This window comes from Hylaeus anthracinus, unplaced genomic scaffold (assembly GCF_026225885.1).
Source record: "Hylaeus anthracinus isolate JK02 unplaced genomic scaffold, UHH_iyHylAnth1.0_haploid 11989, whole genome shotgun sequence".
In the NCBI taxonomy this organism is placed as follows: Eukaryota; Metazoa; Arthropoda; class Insecta; order Hymenoptera; family Colletidae; genus Hylaeus; species Hylaeus anthracinus.
In genome coordinates this window covers 7,156,790-7,176,418 of record NW_026534337.1, presented here as the reverse complement: position 1 = coordinate 7,176,418, position 19,629 = coordinate 7,156,790, and the positions used below count along the sequence as shown (strand labels likewise).

At 45.8% G+C, this 19,629-nt stretch overlaps 1 protein-coding gene across 2 annotated transcripts in view; it reads left to right on the top strand.

Annotated features, from left to right (window-relative positions):
- Window positions 1–19,629, top strand: part of LOC128887748 (uncharacterized) — a 136,430-nt gene that overhangs the window by 34,157 nt on the left and 82,644 nt on the right. The gene's annotated exons all lie outside the window — the stretch shown is intronic.

Genomic DNA, 19,629 nt, shown 5'->3' with positions numbered 1-19,629 from the left:
TGTACAGATCCCTCTTTAATCCATTGAACTTTATAGTCCTACCCTGCAATCAATAATTCCTAACAAATAGATCGTCGAGGAAAAACAACCCCCTTTCCTCAAAGTAACGGATAATCGGGGCGCGGAACGGTCACCTCTTCGAAAAGGAACACGAAATAATCGTAATCCTTATCCTTTTCATTCCATTTTGGACAGGTCGCCGTAATTCCCGAGTATTTGCATACTTTCCGTCGACTCCTCCGCGCATCGTTAATGCCAGGGGTTCGTGTGTTCTCGTGGATCTCGTACAATCACTGGGGGAAGGGGGCAGGAGGAGTCGGTAGGTGGTAAGTGCGAGGATCGATGAAACGGCTATGAGAAGCATAAAAGCATTTCCGTTTCAACGCGAGCCGCACGTGATGGCTCCCATGCAACTATGATAACGCTTGGAAAAAAGAAGGAAAAAAAAAAGAGGCTCGCTGAAACAAAAAGGGGACTTTTTTCTGCCCGGGAACCGGTAAAAGTGTTCGGGCGCTTTCCCTTTGACGGACAATTTCAAGAGGATAAAATGTATCGAGTGAGAATGGGAGAGACAGGGAAAGTTTATTATATGTTGTTGGGCGGGAAGCGTTTGTCCAAAATACAATGGCGCAATAAATGTTTACATATATTACAATATAATGGATGCAATGGCATGGAGCGAAGAAAATAACAGTGAAAATAACATAAATATTCGTGTAGTAATATAATAATGAAATAATACTATGATACGAACATACGATGGTACAAGTAAAATATAACAGTAGGGATAAAAAGACGTCATTAAACAAGTGATGATTCAGGCTCCACTCCCAAGTTTCTCTCCCTCTAAAAATGTTAAAAATCTAATATCGTTGACGCTCCACATCCATCGTGTCTACAAATCCAACCAAAAATCAGTAGAAATTAGAATTCAAAATAGCTCTAGACTCTGGACAAAAACTGTTATTTTTCCCCAATTTCCATGAATCCGGATTTCCCCTCCATTCCATTCGGACAACCATGCATCGAAACAATTAATAAAGCAGAGCTGCAGGCTTTGCGCCTCGTTTCCGTTGCTTTGCTCGATTATACGTGGCGAACAGGAACGCTTTCCATTTTCCCCAGTAGCAACGGGCGTTGATCCGACAGCTGAACCGTCGATGCGAGTGCATCTTAAGCGTAATGTATTATGTCTTCGCGCGATACGCAGTCTGCCACGCCTCCACTCCCACTCTCTCCTCTATTCCGAGCATGCCCGTATCCTCGCTGCCTTTTCTTGTATCAGTTCGTTGCGTAAGCATACGCACACGCGGCGCTCGGTTTTTCTTGTTCGTCCGTGGCACGTGCTAACAGCTGACAACCGACCGATCGTCGCCCCGCACGATCCATCGATCGCGTGCTGCGATCGCACCTTGCGCTGTAGATCGACGGAATTCGATAACGAGTAACGGATACAAATTTCTTTTTTTCCATTCGTTACACTGTTCAATGAAAATTGCCAATCGAAATGTAATTAAACGAAATTATTATTCCGGACTCGGTCGTTTACGTGAAAGATGAATGTCTTCTACGAAATATATGGTGTCTTTTTTACGAGCCGAACTCGATGAATATTAAAGGCGAAGCTGTATCATAGATTGACTTGATGTTTTCATTTTATGACATGAAAGTCGTCGAACAAGGAACTGCGTCTGGTGTTCGTTTCTCCAATAACTTTACCTGTAGTCGTAATTATAATCACCACGGAATTCAGTATTCCAACTAATTGGAATATTGAAAGAATGTGTACGATCACCTTTCAAGCAAAAATGCGCAATGTTTTGACATTCTCAAAACCTGACTAACGCAGCCGTCTGCTGATTTAATTACAAATCTTGCAGGCTCAGCTCACGCTCGGTCTCCTTTGCCCCCTCCGCCACTCTATAAAATCGTTGGTTCGATCATGCCCCCCTTGCAGTCCTCTTTCTCTGGATCCCCTTTGTCGTTGGGATTCGTCGACGTAGGCTTTCTCGCGACACGCGCGCGAGCCTTTTATCTTCCCTGGCCATGCGTGGTCGTTCCTCAGATTTTGTCGAGGCACGTGCTTCGCTCCTGGAACAACGGACCCTCTCGAGGAAGTCCCCCGGATGCAGCGTCTGCAGCCCCACGATCCACGACACGTTCGCGACGCTCGCAGCCCTCCGAGCGCGTTCAATCCCTCCCCTATGGGCTCGAATCGACGCCTCTGGAGAGGTTGTTTGAATCTTGACCAACCCCTCTTGATGCAAATTCGAACAGAGGCACTCTTTGGCGCTAGGCAGAAGAGTTGTGAAAATCTGGGCCAAAAAACTTCCCACTTTTGCTATTCTTTTTGAGCATTCAAGCTTTCTGAGGGGATTATCTTTGGCTTTTGCAACTGTTGGAATGCAACGATTGCCACTTTAAGGTCTTGTGGAAAAAAGTCTGTTTTTCCTTAAAGCAGAAAGACGGGCGGGGTTCTACCAGAAAACGACGACTCTCAGTCCGACAAAATAAGTCAACCGGTACGGGTCGTTGAGAATTCAAACACTCTTCCTTTGGGATTCTACATTGTAATCGTTTAGAAAATAAATTTCTAACAGCAACAAATTGCACAAGGGGATCCTAATGCACGTAGTTGACATGGGATAAATGAGGAGTTGAATTTTAATGGGTAAAACCTTGCATTTATCTTGGTAGTGGAAGAAAAAGAGTGGTTTCTCCTTAAATCACAGAAAAATGTCTGTACCCAAAACAACTTGTGTAGTTTTTGAAAATCGAAACAGAATACCTTCTTGGAGAGCCTCTCATGTGATTCCAATTCAAGAGACGTAGATTATCTATAGCGTAGATTACCTAAAACGTAGACCTTTCCTTCTTGTTCCATCCCGCCTCCCCAATCTGATTCTTTTATGGATCGACCACTTGTTTGGGCCGTATCTAAAGTAACTTGCGCAACTTTTGAAAATCGAAGCAAAAGACCTTCTTGCAGAGTCTCTCATGTGATTCCAACCAGAAGAAACGTAGATTACCGAGAGCGCAGATGTTTCCACGCCAAAGGATCCAATACAGTGTAACTTTCTGCAACATCTTGTTACCTGTACGTTCGTGTCATCCCAACCTGATTTTTCCCTGGATGGAACAGTTGGTTGGACTGCAAACGAGTGGTCGACGTCTTCTGGCCTGTCGAGAGAGGTGTGTGCACGCGGTTGGGTAAACGGTAGCGCGTTGGATTCCGGAAGAGCAAGTCCTGGCATCCGGTTTACACGAGCACGAAGTGACATTGACGTTTTCCTCCTCGGTGGCTCGAGAAACGCGCAGGTGCTCCCTCGGGCGCAGCAGGTTCTCTCCCTCGTCCCTGTCCCCCTTCTCCCCTTCTTGTGCGCAACTTTGCGCGCTTCCCCATCGAGGATTCGTTTTGACACCGACGTCGCTTTCAGAATAATCGTTTGGGTCGTTGCTCGACGTGGAACTATGATCGTCGTCGACACGGTTAGAGCTAAACCGTAAACCGCGATTATGATTATTGGAATAACCAGTAATCGTGATCGATGACCGACGAATAATTAAGCAGGATTAGTTCCGATAGGTTGCACATTATTGATTCGCGATTAGGGTTGGGGTGAGGACTATCTATGGCACCTCGATTGCAATTTCAGGCGTTAATTTGGGTGACCTTTTAAATCACATTGTGCGAATTAAATGTAGTTTACATTATCATAAAATACGAAGGATGAAGTTTGCGTGACGTTGGGTGCTTTGAACCGTTGGCACGGGAGAAAGAGCGTGCATGGAAAAGGGGGAAGCAACGTCCTGTCGAGTAATATCAATTTCCATCGCGAAATTTGATCCGCTTAATGATCTCATCGTAAACAGAAGTCGGCTTTCCAGTGTCAGTTTGCAAGTTTCAAACACTGTTTGATAAACATCATTTCTGATGTCAAACGTCTATTGTAATTGGAGTCGATATTCATTGTGTTAACGTTTTTTTCAATCCCGTGTCGCGTTCGTTATCTTCACAATGGAATGCAACAACGCGGCTCGAATTAGACGACTCGCGTCAGAATTGTCTAATAGTCTAATGTATTATTAGAAGCAGTTTGACTTTGTATTATTCAGCGAGACCGTTGAAACATTCGTCTGGGTAAATTTTTCCAATATCAGCTCGCATCATCGAATAAATCTCCGTCTTCCAGGAAATAGTATTTCCGAGCAACTCTCGTATCCCATTTTTGGCTCCCCTATTTGCGCACGAGATGGAATAAAATACCCGAAGCACGGGGCGAATTTCGTTTCCTGCTGGAGGATAGGAAGTCTGCGGTATAATTAATAAGTATACGTTCGCCGAGGGGCAGGATCGCGGGAGTCTAATTCGATTTTTAAGATCAATGGAGTCCCTGTTCCGACGTATGGGCTGCCGGTTCTCTAAAAGCTCGGCCTAATCATGGACCCCATTACCTCCGGCGGCTTCCACGCCATGGCAACTAATCTCGAGCCCAGCTTCCCCTCCTTTTCGACCTAGTCTCCCCTCGTCTTTGTCGAGTTTCCTTTTTTCGCTCCAAATCGCAATCCTGGCCAACGCGAGGGCCTGGATCTCGTTCGACCCTAACTTCTATCGGTCGACCAACTATAACGGGTCCATCGATTTACCTGTAAAGTACCACCCTGATAAATTGAGAAAATTTCACCCTGAAATAAAGAAAGAATCATCTCCACTCTTACTCTTCACATTTCTTCGATTGGAGCAACTTTGGAAACCTTTGGACGAACTTCGAAGCGGTGCCTCCTGCAGAGCGAATACTAGCATAGTACCTATGGACAAGGTCGATATCGTTCTCCAGTACCATCGAGAAGACCCGAGGAGTCTGAGAGTTTGGAAGTTGCGCGAAGGGGGAAGAATTTCAGCAGCCGTCGAAGCGTCGCCGCCAAGTATTTGAAAGGTTTCGCGAGGAAAATGGCTCCGAAGCCGAAAAACGAGAGCTGAATGGAGCTACGGAAGATAAAGTCACGGCCGTCTTCGCTGCGCTGTCCGCGGCAGAGAGACGAGCACAAAAACGTGCAGAAACGATTACAAAGAGAGATCGAGGAGTCCTGTACTCGAGACAGCCACGGACATCGAATTCGGTGTCCTGGAAGAATCCCGTCGACAATAAGGACGTTTAATCGCGCCGTCTGTCGAAAGCAAACGGAAGTAGTCTTAGAAAGCTTCGAGAGAGGGAGTGGGAGCAGGGTTCTTCTTTAAACCTGGTAGATATATCCAGGAAGAATCTGTATATTGGATACCACTTCTTCTGAAGATACCAACTAGCTTCGTTTCTCTGATTCTATCATAAAATGTTTCCAAAATACCCACATGCAATGTTCAGAAACGTGGTCGTGGAACGTAGCAAGCGACTGGAAGCATGGAAGCTGAAATTCCGGGTTATCTAACTCTGTGATATTAACCTCGTGGGTCAGGTTTCAGAATCCCTGCCACATGGCCCGTTTTCAAACGACTTTTTCGCCAGCGGCACAAGTTGGGAACTCTGGACCCAGGACACTCCCTCGGATGAATTTTTTGTACGAAGTACTTAAAGAATCCTTTCCTAGGCTATATCCAAATCTTCATTCTCTGGTTTTCGCTCATTTATTTCATACATGAAGATGCACCCTCCAGTCCTGCTCGTCATAGGAAGAAGTGGAGCTTAGCACCATTTCCAGCTCCCTTCAAGTTATTGCCCTGGTTGAATACGACGGAACCTGTTCTTGTTATTGGGCGTGTAATAGGCAACATAATGGAACGTCGAGCGCCCATTAAAGAAAGGAAATAATGTTCTCTGCATCCAGATGCGGGCACTAAGGGGTTGAATTGAACTCTAGTGTTCCTGCAGGCAAAATTGCAGGATGGGATTGATGCCAATCGTCGACCACTTCTGTATCGTTGCCACGATTCACGGCGATGCCGGATGTATCGTGGCACGTGGGAGCCATTTCAAGGTATCGCGGTGTATTCGCCAATTATCGTTGATTCACCATGCATCACACGAAATTGCTATGAACCTGGAATATACCTGGGAATCGCGAACGAGGAAAGACGAGAAACGTCGATCAATATGTACGGAATTAATAAATCGTAGATATTTATTTAAGGAATTCAGTTAAAAAGAAGCCTTTGTAGGGTAGGAATTTCTTCGTAATTTTAAGGACGTAGGGCGTTTAAATAAAACTCAATTTGACGTGAGTCGAATATTTGTTTATTCGCGAGAACCGTCGCGAAGAAAAGTAAATACATCGCGGAACTGTATCTTTTATCACGGCCGTTGTCGATACGAATCTGAATCTCGTCGTTAGGTCGGTCACATTTATAGGTAAACAGTACCGACGGGGGCAAGGAAACTTCAAGAATGTTCCCGAACTCGGTATTTCCATGGTTATACCCTTACACTTTTGTTAGAAATTTATTTTTTTCTAAAGGTTGAATAAAGTAATAGGACACTTTATTATAACACAGTGTTTATTTTAGTGATTCATTCAGTTTAAAAACTATACACGCAATGTATCCGCGGACCAGTATGATTTAGTAATAGTTACAATGATTATAATGTAAAATGTGAAGGAAGAATGTTCGAAATTAAACGACACGTACTGGTTCACTTATTCTTTCGGACTGAGGGTCATCGTTTTCTGTCCCTGCTAGGATCCCGCCCCTTTTTCTAATTTAAGGAAAAACAGACCCTTTTCCCCAAAGCCTTAAAGTGGCATTCGTTGCATTCCAACAACCTTAAAATTTTCTTTCCTCGATGCAATGGACAAACATATTCACCCACGTAAGGCGTGTTTTCCTCGCTTCTATGCGAATATGACGAACAAAGGCTGATTTATCTTTCATTCGTTATTCAACACTTTTATCTAGGATAAGAATTTCGCGTATCTCCGAAGGGGGAGTCGGAGTTATCAACGCCAAGTCGTCGCTGCGAGTCTCAGTGTGTCAAAGCGCAGACCGATAGCCTCGACGCGGTCGTTTCAGTTGGCCGTTATCGCGTTCGGTATCGCGCAAGCCAGAGCCGAGCTTTTTCACGATTTTTCCAGCTTCCTGTTGACCGATCGAGAACGACGTCCGTCCCGATAACGCCCGCATTATTACATAATAAATTTTCGCGTCGAGCTAGGACTGCTCTCCCCCTTTGCGGCGCTCGCAGCCGCGAGACGATTCAGCGCGAGCTCGTTCAACGAAGAATTATTGCTCCCGCATGACATACAACCTGCATTTAGAAATATACGACGCTGAAAGATCCAGCTATGCGAGCCGATAGAATCGAGGATAAAATCGTCTATGGAACTGTTTCTGTTCTTCGTAGAGTACGAGAGTTCTTGTTATTCCAGTTGGACTTGAACGCTTTGCAGTCTGGATTCTGCATTGTAGATTGTTTTAAACTGCTGTTTATTCAAGATGTCATCTCCAGTTTTGGTGACGCATTGAGAGGTTACTTCAGTGTACTACTCATCATAGGGATGGTGTGTTTTAAGACAGTGGATCATTCAACGCTAACCAACTAGGAAATTGTAATCAGTGTCAACTATGATACATATGCCGTGAAAATCTCCAATATTCACCCTCAAATAAAACAACCAAGCAGTGTTAAGAGTCTCCAAAACCTGGAATCAGGCCGCGACCAGTATCAACTGCGAAAGCTTATCCCACAGAGGCCTCCAACATCCAGTTGATTAAAAAATCATCAGTCAGCGTGAGTACCACTGTTGCAGCGCCCAAGGCAGCGGAATTATAAATTTCCCGATGATGCGGCGAGCAGCTGGCGTCGGGGCTCTCCTCGTCGCGATTATCGTCCTTGGATCGTCTATCGGCGCTGATCTGAGCGTCGGTGCTCGAACAGCTGGACTAAATGTCACGAGACGCTGCTGGTGAAACTGCGGACGCGATAACGAACGATGCTTATTTCTCTGGCGGGTATGCTCGACCTGTCCCCGGTGCACAATGAAGTAATTTAATTGGTGGGTTGTTTCCATAAATAGCGGTGCCCGCTCGAAGGCCTCCGCTCTGTTCGGAGACGTTGTTTGTCGCTCGTCGATGGATCCGAACGAGCTGATCGAAGATCGAGAGATAAGGGCGCGCTTACTCGCGTAGCCGGCGTGCTCGAGTGTTGGAAACAGCTGTGACATCGCTCGATCCCGCGCCATTACGTCGTCCGTCGATTTTCCTGGGATCAAGATTATTCTTCGGCGGCGTCGAGCTAACGTGGATGGCGCTTCGACTCGACGCGAGCCAATTAATCGTGCCTCATGCCCTCTTTCGTTATGCTAATTCAACGGAGATCCCATCTGCGAAATTTTGGAGCTTGACAGAGGTGTCTCGATGGATTGCGCTTTTATCGCTTGCTCAATCGTTGTTTATTACTGGGAGTGTTTCTAGAAACTATTCGTGGGTTTATATTGTCTGGGAATAGCGATGTTTAGGTTCTCCTGGAACTTGTGACGTAGGTTTGAAATTATTAATTTTCAGTCTTTATAAATATTCGAATTCTATTGAATTCTATTATTTCTGCTCGAGAAAATTCAGATTTAAATTTGATTGCCCAAGTAATCGAAGGTTCGGTCGTTGGAGTACTCGTTGAATAAAAATGATTAATTTGAAACGATTAATTCCCAGCCTTTATAAACATTTGTATTTTATTATTTTTGCTCGAGAAAATTCGGATTTAAATTCGATTGTCCAAGTAATCGAAGGTTCGGTTATTCGGAGTACTCGTCGAATAGAAATGGTCGGTCTCAGACCCTGTACGAGGTCGTTGGAATCACGACGAATAAAAGAAGGAGGGTCGGTGTCGGTTATTGCGCGCGGGGGTACGTTTTATGGGGTGTAACGACTCGGGGGATGTACTTAGGGGCCCCCTCCTCGTCTAGATGTTATCTAAACCGTCGGCTTCCTGGCGTGCCTCGTTTTCGTACGCACGCGAGCCGAAATTAAAGGAGGATCCCGACCGACGTCCTCTTTCCCTTAATTGCTTTTCTCGTGATCGCATTCGCAGCTCGTCGATCGGGGTTGATAAGCAAATTCGCCAAATGTCTGCCTTCGTCGCGTCTCCTCGACGAGGGGCACCCGATTCGAATTAAGGGCCCAGTCTGATTTGGGAACGGGCGCTTAAAAGTCGAAGCATTTATCGAGAAACATTTTCAAGAATTTTTGTATAGAAAAAACTTGCGAATGCACGCAGGAACACGAGTTCTGCTTTGATTATCGTTGGATGTTCGCAGCGAACGAGAGCCTCGTCGAGGTGAGGATGTTTGCGAACGATCGTCGACGCGAGTCAAACATTTGCAGATGCAGTCGATACCGTTCGATTGGGTTTCACGTTCGATTCCCCAGGAAAAATTACGTCGACGCGGGTTCGTTTCGACCTTCGGACGTCCTGCTCCGCCCCTTGTATAAATAAAGTCGTAAAAAAACAATTTGCCAGAGTCCTGTCTCTCCGTGCTGCCTTTTTATTAGAGGGAACGACCGAAGATGGATGACGGAGACGTAGTTCTCTCGATTTCCCGCCATTTCGATTCACCGTGAACCGTCGCCTTTATTGCGTGGCTGCGGAAACTTTGTAATTGCAGTCCTTTGAGTCGTTCGAGAGCAAAGAACCCTGGTCCGGCTTGGCTGGGACGTTTTTTTAATTCCGTTTCCTAGCAACGAATCGCGGAAACTGGGCGGATAACATTTTACGAGTTTCGAGGGACTCGAGTACAGTAAACTCAGCTTGTCAGGGACTTTTGAAGACGGATTTCCGTAAGGTTGTTTTGGGTTGAAAATTTATTCAATAGGTAAAGAGACTAACCGTCGAGATTAAAGAGTCTAATCTAAATGCTATGAGGTATTAAAAAATCATTACAAACGTTTCAAGTTGGCCTGTTCCTGGAGGCTTGAACGGTACAAAAAAGATCAAACTTCGACAAACGTCCTCTCCTTTTATCTCAATTTTAATTTGCACCTTCCCAACGGCCTTTTGATCGTTCGAGGACACCTTATCTCATAACCGTTTTATTTTACGTCGCGAATGAACGGTCGATAGAAGAGAGGAATGTATTTGTATTCCAGCGCATTGGTCCAGACCCCATCGAAAGTATTCTCATCTTTATTCCTGTAGGATCTCGGGAATCGAAGTTTCCTCGTTTTTCAGAGTCGTTTGGAAACGAGCGAAGCGTCGTCGGCAGGCTCTCAGTGCCGGCAATATCGCCTAGGCCGGTGGAAAATAAAGTCGAAGGGACTCGACGCCGGTATTACCGGCGTCAGGATCCCCTGAAATATGGAAATGCCACGAGGGTGAACGGCTACCCTCTTTCGCGTCGCCCCAGCCCCGAGGCTACCTCGTCTACCTCTATCTCGGAGCACGCCACCTGACCCACCGACAAACTTTGCTCGTCCTTGCTCGATATTGGATTTGCACCGGGTAAATGTGCCGCCAGGAACAGATTGTTGTTTCGTATTTGCGCTTGAACGACTGTAAAACTTTTTCGGACGCTTTCGAACCCCCACAACACCGACGGTTGTTAACCCCTTGGACGGAGGCTGTGTGAAGTCCTATCCAATCTCCTCGAAACTTTCTAGTATTACAAAAGAAATTACAATACACGCGTCAATCTTTTCCCAGTTTGAATAACTCTATCTCGAGGGAAGAAACCGCCCTATAGTTTTTATCCCCTAAACGTCTTAAGAAAAGTTGAATAGGTTTTCAACCTATCACGAAATTTGTCGAAACCTTTATTCCCCAATTCTGGCCATTTCTGAGCCCGTCTTCGGCGGTCGAATTTCGGAGGGTGAATTGGACCCTTGATAAGGGTAGCCGGAGGAACGCGCGGGCGCGACGTCGTTCCAGCGTCTGGCTCGCTCGATTCGGATATAGGCCACGAGGAGAGGCGAGACGTAAGGGCGTGCAGGAAACAGGGCCGACGAGGAAGACGAGATCGTAGAACGACTCGCGAAGAACGAGGAGGAAGCGACCTCCTCGACGAACACCGATAAGACTCTTGCCGCCTCCGCGGCGCTTTCATGCTTCCCGCTCTCGACTCTTCCGACCTGGCAAAGGTGCCTCGGGCACCTCCACTCTGCCATCCGCGACTTTATCGCCAGCGATGCACCGCAACCCTCGAGATGCAAACGCGGCACCCGCTTCTCTTTCAAAGTCGAGCGAGAGACCGTTCCTCGTGGGCCAGCTCGTAGTTGGTAATTATCCTGACAAGTTTTTGCATAAGCACTCTTTCTGGAAACGTGGTTTTTCAAAGAGGGTGAGGAAGCTTGATTCTTTCGTTTCACGTTGATGCCAATACCATCGAAAACCCTTGGATAGCAATTTTTGGGAAGAGGGCCTCTGAGAGAGATTCTATCAGGGATAGAGGTGTATAGAAAGTTGGGACACTCTACTTAATTATTCTTAGTTTCTTCGCTTTACTTTTAACCACGAGCTACAGCTTGTGAGGCTCGAGAGGGGTACCAAGGGGTATGGAAGACACGGGAGGGTTGGACTGGTGATTTGTTACTTTTCTGCATAGAGCCTAATGCTTTCACACCTCCACCGATGTGCTCCCCTTATCATTCCGAGTCCACATACAATCTACCTCCTCTGCACCCTCTCTTATAGGCCTCAGATATCAACGTTCTTTCAATTTGAAACGCCTTTAAACCTCATCTGCCCCAAAACCAATACTCTCCCGAAAAACTTCCGCAATTCCCATCGTTTTCCTAAACCTCGGCGCCAGTTCGAAGCGTCTGCACGCCGAAGGGAAGGCCGCGACGAGTCCCCAAAGCAGCGTCGGGTATCGATTCCGTCCCCGCCAGAAAACGCGCGCGGGACGAATGTGTGTCAATTAACGCGCGCGGTTTTCCAACGGGGTCGCGGGCAACGGAGGACGAAAATCTCGAGGAGCGTCTCGACGGCTGACCCTCTCGCCCTTCGGTGGGTGTACGTCGCGGATTGTTCCTGCGTGCGTCGTACACGTTGTGGAACAAAACGTTACGAGCGGAAGAGGATGCCGCGTCGGGGCGTTGGAGGGCGCGATAGGGGACCAGGGGCGCAGGGGGTGGGCTGAGCGCCGCTCGGGGGCGGTGTGCTAGACGTATCGACCAGGTCGGGTACGGTATTGTGGGGTTCTCGACGAGAGGATCGTGCGCGCGTTCGCGTTCCGTACACGTGTGTTTGCGTGCGTGTGCGAGCACCGAGAGAAACGCCCGTTGAAGGGGTCGTGGAACGAGCGAGAGAGAAACCGCGAGCAGGGGGTTGCCAGAGGGATCGAGACGGAGGGAAATAGGGCAGAGAGCGGGAGAGACAAACGGGGGAAGAAAAGAGGGATGGATAGAGGCGGATGAGAATGCTTTGCCGATGGCCGTTCGATTTTCCGCGTCGGTTTCGAGCGACTTGGTCCTGCGAGAGGGTTCCACGCTCTTGGAAACTTATTCGTTTTTTGGCACTCATAAATTGTTATTTATCGTTCGACATAGGTTCGTCGTTATTCGTTGTACGTCAGACGTTGTAGCTTGGCCCTCATTCGTGATTTGTAATTCGTCATTCATGACTCGTTAATAATTCGACATCCTCTATCTGTTGTATGTCAGACGTTATACTTTTGGTCCTCATTCGTGATTCGTTAATCGTTCCTCTTGATTCACTATTCGTTATTCCATATTCAGTCTTCCCATTTCATCCCTGTCCTTTATCGCAGTCTAGCAGCTCTCCCCAAGGCCCAACACATGCTGCTGGAATCTGGCAATTTGAAATGAACCAGCATCCTCTTCTCTCTGACAACAAAAATTTAAAATACCCCAAGGTTTCGAAGCACCCTATATTTTCTTTCGTCCAGGCCTCCGGGTATGGAAAACGTTCGAGAGCTCCCGAATTCGACCGTGTTCGAGGCTCGCAGAGTCTCCAGAGGCCGTCGCTATGGATAACCGAGTAGCGAAGAGTGCGAAAGAGGGGTGGAGACAGGACCAGGGAAGAAAGTATTGTATATTGCTCAGAAGTTGGCGAGGCACCTACGAACTGAAAGGGACAGAGACAAGGAAATTTCACCTTTGCTCCTTCTGGAGCTTCTCCCATACTGCATAGTCGTAGTCCACATCACATTGTCGGTCAAATACAAAGTGTATCTTATGCGTCTCGAACTCTTTAACCCTTTGCACTCGAGGCCTTTTTTTCTGGTATCTACCCAGCAACTCGAGATGTTTCTTAGCATTCTATTGCCATGACTTCTAAGCTATCTAGATTTCAAAATAAAGTCACCTTTACCTCTCCGACAATCATTTTATTGACTCTTCGAGCTCTAAAGAAATTAAACCTAAAGTAACATTAGGTACTGTAGATTTGCTGCGTGAAACCTAATAGTGACTGAAAGTCGCCTCTCGAGTGCAAAGGGTTAATTTTTCTTACATACATCTACGCCAATAGTTACTATTGCTTTCTCAGTTTATCTCGATATGTCTCGTTCGCCATCTTTGTTACGCGGTATCTTTGTAACGGATTCAGTCAATAACGAAAATGCGTGCGAGTAAAGGTGTCGCTGTTACGCGACAGCCGATCGAACTGCCTCGCCAACTCCTGAGCAACGAACTATAAGAGGAGAATTAGAGAGGGAAGGAAGAAAGAGAAAGCCGAAAAGGGGGTGGTGTATCGGGGGATGCTGGTTGAGGGGCACCAGTGGCGGGGAGGAGGGACACGATGGGTTGCAAAAAAAAAGGAGGAGAAGTACCCTTCAGGCACTACGTGCGCTACTTTGGCCGTGGAAGGGTGCGGAAGCGAGACATCCCGAGAACCCTTCCTGCCTTCGCGCGATGCTCTCGCTCCCTCTCTATCTCGCCCTTCTTCCTTTCGACCGACCCGTTTTCCGCGCTTTTGCGCCACCTTCGAGCCAATGGCGCCTCCGACCACGCTTCGCTACCACGAGCGAAAGCTCCTCGCGTCTGCAAACTCCGCCAGATTGTTGGCCTTCTTCCTCGAACGACGCCAACGCTGCAACCTATTTCCCTTTTAGTTCACGACTAAAACTGGGGGCATCGCCGAGAAACTCTTGGGGAAACTGATATTTTCCATATGACTCCTTTTATCGAGTTACTTGGTAGGGTCGACGTCTTCTAGGACTCCTTTTATGGCAGATATCGTATTTTAGAATGCGGGAGTTTTATTGCAGGGTCAGGACGACTGGGAGGATTCTTGACGAAAGTCAGACGACCTCCATGGGCGGTCATATGCAGGGGATAATGTCTCAGTCGCCTAGATATCGAATGGCGAAGACATGTTTGTTTATTACTACACTGCGGATTTTTATGCATTTATAGGAAATTTGAATATGCATGAAACTACGAAATACACACAGTATGCAATAATATAACAAAAATATTGAAAGTAAAATTTGCATTATAATATTTGCAGGGTAAAATGAATTCTAATGGAAGTTCAGTTTTTGTTGGCACGTTTGCATAGATTTTATTTTGCATAAAGATTTTTGCATAAAGGCAATTTATTACTAACAGATATGCCTATTGCTTAAAAGAATAAAGACGTCTTAAAGAATCTGACCACGGTACTGTACAGGGGTATGTCGTTGTAGGGATTGTATTTCTAAAAAGAAATACATGCTGCAAGGTTCAACGATTTCGTAACGACTTCTAGTTCCATTTTATGCAAGCCGGTCTGAAACACCCCTTTTTCCTACCTTTCAAACTGCAAAGCAAAATAAATTGTCGCTCCTTGTCGCTAACCTATGATCTTTCATTTCTGTTTCAGGTAAGTCACGAGAACCTAACATAATCGTGTCTGCAGAAACTTCGAAACTTCGGTCACAGGTGCACGTAACTATACATTTTCCCCACAAGGAAATGTGTGACTATCTCCGGTGAGTATGTAGCTTGTTTCGAAAGGTTTTGAAGAAGTCGCACTCAACGTTCAATCAAACGCACGGTCTTCATTAATATCTCTCGACTTATCTATCATGCCACCACGTAATGACAGTTACAACCGAAACAAACCGGAATCCTGGCTTAACGCATGACAGAAAGGCGTGACCGTTGAAAAAGAGAGCAAACCCGCGAGCATCTCCTTGAGATTCCACCAAGGGGCGGAAGTTATTAAAATCTTGATTTATTCCTCGCGCCTGGTATTATATCGCATACCACGAGCATTTCATCGCGGCATCGACTTCATCTTCACCGATAAATAAATTGAGCTGCCCTTTTAAACGATCTCATCAACGACGAAATTAAACGAATATCCCTGAAGTTATCCACGGAGACTTCATTTTAATACGGATGGAAAACTGCTGCTCCTCCGTAATTGGCGGTCGCGACGACCGGAAATAGAATTAATTTTGTGCGATTACTGTGGCGTTGTGCGAACCGACTCGCCCCTTCCGCCTAATTAACCCCTGGTGGGCATTAATTAACGGGGTTATTGGAAAAGAACCGATTGGTAAGCTTCAAGGGAAACTAGAAGGTTAGAGAGCTTATGAGTTTAATTCTTTGCAGTTAGAATTTTTTGGTTTCGAGCTATTTTTGTTGACGTAGGGGTTGATAAACATTTCGATGCAAATTTTAAAGGTTACAATTCAAAATGCATGTACGTTATAATACATATCACGGTTTCGTCGTGAAAAATTCCAAGCGATTCATCTGTTCTTTGAAGCATTACCAAAGCTCTTTCGAGATATTCTTTAATGAAAAAATCAGGATACCACTGTTCAACATTTTCCAACACAAATTTTACAGGATGCACTTTAAAGTGCATACGTTCGCATATTTAAATTTGAAGTTCCCGCATCGTACAGTTCTCGACTGAAAAATTCGAAACTATATTCCGCGTTTTTGAAGCTCTGGTAAAACGCTTGGAAGTTTAAAAAAGCCCTTCGCTCGCGAGACACAGGCCCGTTACACGGAAGTGATCGCGGGTAGACCAATAAACCTCTACGACGACGAAGCTTTTTTTTTTTCCAAGGAACACACGCTCGCCTAATGAACCGCCATCCTGAACGCCCACCGCGTCCGGTCTCGAAACTTTAATTCCAAGCCCGCGCCGCTAATCTGCGGGGCTAATAGAATGTCTTTATCAGCGGCGTAGATCGCACGCTCGATTACGCGCGACAACGACCTGTCGTTTTCGTTCGCCTCGAACGATCCCTGCTGCACCGAGAAGTCCCTCTCCTTTTTCAGTCGCGAGTTGCGTAACCGAGGGTTGGTACACGCCACTTTCATTCGACGCATTCGAGGAATTTGGAAGAAAGGCGATCGTGGTCTTTTCATATCAGGATTCAGACTTGAACGCGTATTAGACGAAAGACATCGGACTGGTAGCATGATGAGAGAAAATGTTGACTCGGTTGAGAAAAATTGAGGGGTTGCATAGTGGTTCCAGCTGGAGGAGATTTCTCTCTGTGGAGGAGGAGAAGATGGAGATCACTATTCGACAAAGAGAAGCTATCAGTCTGGTAATATGATAAGGAAAATGTAGACTCAGTTCAGAAAAATAAAGGGGTTGCACATAGGCTTCAACTAGAGGAGGATTCCCTCGAGTAAGGGGATTTAAATGCTGTTCAACAAAGTATCCTGTGAATCAAAGAAAGAATCTGAATAATTTGCGTAGTTATCGGCGAAGGAAACAAACGATTAATTGGCTGGCGAGGGCCATACTTTTGCAAGTTAGACAGTGGGAAATTGGATTTCTCCTGAATCGTCTAGACGGTGCGCGAAAGTTAACGATGGTTAATAAGGGTCAACATCCGATCCGTCCATTATCGACCATAATTACCTTGTCTCGGGTAACTGGGGTAATATTCTAAGCGATTCGACTGTGGATACAGCCATCGATGGCCTACATTCGCATCTTGATTCTTTAATTGACTCCATCGTAGCTACTGTGCGCGACTCTTATGCGGTTCGTCTTGCTCGTGAATTTATTTCTACGATTAAATCTAAAACGGGTCGGGTGCACGAAATTATTAATTAGCTTGTAGAATATTACCCGTGCGTTGCAGTTTAGAACATTCTTGAGAAAAGAATATTGAACATTCAGTGTAAAAAATAAGGTTATAAAGAAATAAAAATGTACGGCTCCTAAAATTCAATTACATTCTACATCGTAGAACAGGCGTTGGTAGAGTGGTGCGTTAGGTTTCTTTTGTAGAAGCCTGATCAAAGGAAAATCCTCGTCGACCAGGTAGATCATCCAGGGCACGGTTTTCCCCTTCTTCCAATGCCATTTCCCTGATGGGGGCTTGCGACCATCGCTTTGTAGTTCTCTTCTACCCTGTGCCCGATAAACTGATGTAACTACATATATTACATCGCACTCCTATGGCGGCAGCCGGTTCCTACGTCTTTGCCCTCTTCGCCCCACGGCCTTTTCCTCAATTATAACTTGTAGCAGGCCGTGTGTTTGCTACTTCCGTGTACGCGGTCGAGGTATACTACACACGTTTCCTCCTGCGTCGATGAACGTTTTATCGACCTGCGGTGGCCTCGACAACCCCTCACGACGAAGTCACGTTTCATTCTTGGTGCGATAAAGATGTGCTACAAACGAAAGGTGTGCATCGATCCACTGATATTTACGGATCTAGTAGAACCAATAACCTCTCAAAAACAAAATTTTTACATTTTACATTATTTTGAAATTCAGTTTTAACCCTTTGCACTCGAGAGGTGACTCTCAATCACCATTAGGTTTCACGCAGCAAATCTACAATACCTAATGTTTCTTTAGGTTAAAGGTGACCTTATTCTGAAATCTAGATAGCTTCGAATTCATGGCAATAGAATGCTAAGAAACATCTCGAGTTGCTAGCAGATACCAGAAAAAAGGCTTTGAGTGCAAAGGGTTAATTATTTTTTTTATTTTCTTGGTCCCAAATTCAAGTTTAGTAACTATTATTATTATTATCTAAAGGCTAGAGTAATTTGTGTAGCAGTGAAGGTAACCACCTCCAAGCGTAACAAAAGTTCGGTTTCGAAACATCCCTCGCGAAAGCGGTGCCGTTGGCGCGCGAGCACGTAGCTGACAGGGGGGATGCGCGCTTGCGAAGCTTTTGTGGGGGCCGAGCGCATAAGCGCCACGTCAGCGAGACTAATGATGCGAAAGATGAAAGAAAGGTGATTTATGTCGAGCCACGAGCGACTCCAGCGCAGAATAGGAAGGGAAACGGGAGCCAACGGCTTCTCCGCCGAGTTGATCAAAATTGGATAATTAGACACGCCATATTATCGCGGGGATTGCGCTAATTATTATTTAATATGATTCGTTCGCCCTCGGGTGCGAGAATGGCGGCCGACGCTGAGGAATTCCGCTTGTTCTAATCGCAACACCGTGACTTGGGCTACTCATGAAGGTGGATACAGAAAAATAACCAGTTATAAATATTGGTCGATATTAATCAGGAACCCTTAAAGAGGGTTCATTTTGTATGTCGTGCTTTGGAATGCCTTTTAACTAAAGTTTGTAGTACAGAGAAGTAAAGTTTCGAGGTAGAGAGAGATATTTTTTTGATGAATTGTAGTATCCGCGCCTCCCATTCCCAAGAATAAGGATTCAAACAGAATAGACTTCTACAGAATTTTCTAATTGCAGATGAATACAAATTTTGTCATAGTTTTTGCAATTATATTCACAATGTAGTATTATTCTATCAGTTTTTCTTCTTCTGTGGTATATTGGGACCTACAATTATTAATCCTCCAAGGTCACACGTTCTGGAAATAACGCGCCGGTCACAGGGGGTCCCAATGACCCCAGCCATGTTTAAACGATTGCCAGTATCGTTCCGAACGACTAATAAAAATTCAGGATATTAGTTTGAACCTTTCAGAATGAGAATATCATGGCAACAAATTTGTATGAAATTTTCAAAATGACGAAAAAAAATCAGCAAGGAGGCAATGCGTAAAAAACTGTGCAACATAATCAGACCTAACACAGACCTGAATATCTGAGGTTATTTATCTCCTTGGGAGAAAATTACGCCACCTTAAGGAGCACACGTGACAATAGAAAAATTATTAACTCAAGGCCCGTCTTTCAATGAATTTCTAACGTCTACGTCTTCTCCAATAACACCATGCTTCTCCCACACACTATTACTCGTCAAATTCAAACTTCCTACAAGGTCCCGTTTCCTTCGCGGTAATTAAGTGCGTCACCCAAGTGCGTAAGAGGGCAAGGTGGATCCCAAGATGCTGTCACTGAAACCCAACCTCGTATCCGTACTCCAGTTGCCCCGCGAGTCGAGATAAATCAGGATTCGACGTAGGAGGAAATGGTGGGTGTGCGCGGAATGCGTAATATTGGCTCAAGAAAGTAGTACGACGCTCGAAGTGACGCGTGGGTCGTCGTCGGCTGCGTAAATCCACGGAATCCCGCGTTTACGTTTACGGCTGTGACTCCGTCGATGACACACGACTCCTAAAACGACGCCTCGAGGCTCTAGGTTAGGTCTGGATTTTGATACTTCATCCGTAACTGGAATCTTGGGTCGAGGAGTCGATGGGTTGGACCAGGGGACCCTGTCGTTCGCGTTCAGCGTCCTATAAACTTTCCTTGAAGTTCCTAGTTGTTGGTATTAACCTTTTGCACTCGAGAGGTGACTCTCAGTCACGATTAGGTTTCACGCAGCAAATCTATC